A 1,691-nucleotide genomic window follows, 5' to 3' on the forward strand; every position below is an offset into this window, starting at 1 on the left:
ATTCTTTTACTTGTTTCAGTCATTTGACTGCAGCCATGCTGGAGCACCGCCTTTAGTTGAATAAATCGATCCCAGGACTTATTCTTTGTAAGCCTAGTACTTATTCTATTGGTCTCTTTTTGCCGAACCGCTATTTTACGGGGATGTAAACACACCAACATTGGTTGTCAAGCGATGGTGGGGGGACAAACACAAACGACAAACACACACACACACACATATATATATATATATATACGACGGGCTTCTTTCAGCTTCCATCTACCAAATCCACTCACAAGGCTTTAGTCGGCCCGAGGCAATAGAAGACACTATAGAACCCGGAACCATATGGTTGGGAAGCAAGCTTCTTAGCACACAGCCACTCCTGCGCACTTTAACTTTTTTTTTCTTCTTTCCCTTCAGGGTTGAAGTTGTCTTAGGTGGGATTTGAACTCGGAACATAAATATTTTACCTCCCCTTTTGTTCAAAACCAACCAGATCCAGCTTCTTACACCTACCCTACAATACCATTCCCAAAGTAAAGAGTCACATCACATAAATTTCACATCTCTGAGATAAAGCATGACTAATTGAATACAATGTGAATAGAAAATTGTCATGTTTGGTAGAAGAATATGAATACTAAAGGGTTAATTATAAAACACAATAAGATTTTTTTTAAACAACAAATAGCTAGGAGGATCCATCCAAGTAAAATAGGAATAAAAATTGAGAACCATTGGTCAACACAATTCTTGACATATTTTGCATTCCTCCTCCTCCTCTTGGGTCTTCACTCATTTAAGGAGTTATAGGAACAGCATTATGAAATATGGTATATCTTGGGCATTTTAAACCTAGCAGAGTGGACCCCTCTTCAAGCCTTCAATATAAGAGAAAGGGTTATTCCTACACACATTCTCCAAGACTGTATTACAGTACCTCTCTTATAAAAATGAGTAAAGACCCACTTCGGTCATGAATAACCATGGGACTGCACCTAGAAAGTTAACCTCGGAGGGACAAGTCTGGGCAAGATTATTTATTATTTATGCAAGTCAACCATGCATACAAGCCTCCTCTCTCCACACCACCAATGTTATCCAAGAAAAAGGTAAAGGGGCCGATACAGCTTGGTACCAGTGATGTCGCAACTTATTTCTATAGCTGAGTGAACTGGAACACGTGAAATAAATTGTCTTGCTGAAAAACACAACACATAGCCCAATCTGGGAATCGAACTCACTACCTCATGACTGTGAGCCCAATGCTCTAACTGTTGAGCCATGCACCTCTCTTATACAGAACACTAATTAAGTCATCTGTAGCTGCTTAACCAGACAAGAGAATACAATGTTTCACACAGCTGCCATGATATCAGCTTCATCTTTCCCAAACAAGGGTAATGAGGAAATATGTGGTCACTTCAAATGTTAGAAAAAGCAGTCAGATCTTGCTCAAATCACAACTTACTAGCATAAAAAAAAAAAAGAAAAAAAAGACGCCTGATAAAATGTCTGACAGTAAATATGATGCTTGGTCATGGCTGGAATACTTTTGACAATAGACTCAGTTGAAATTGACATGAAACAACAACAGAAACAGCAGTAACAACAACAACAACAGTAAATTCTTCAGGGTTTGTACAGACAAAAGAATGCTCCCTGTATGCTCTGGAATGAAGGAAAGCATAGGGCCTGGAGCATTT

Source organism: Octopus bimaculoides, chromosome 16 (assembly GCF_001194135.2).
Source record: "Octopus bimaculoides isolate UCB-OBI-ISO-001 chromosome 16, ASM119413v2, whole genome shotgun sequence".
NCBI classification, from domain to species: domain Eukaryota; kingdom Metazoa; phylum Mollusca; class Cephalopoda; order Octopoda; family Octopodidae; genus Octopus; species Octopus bimaculoides.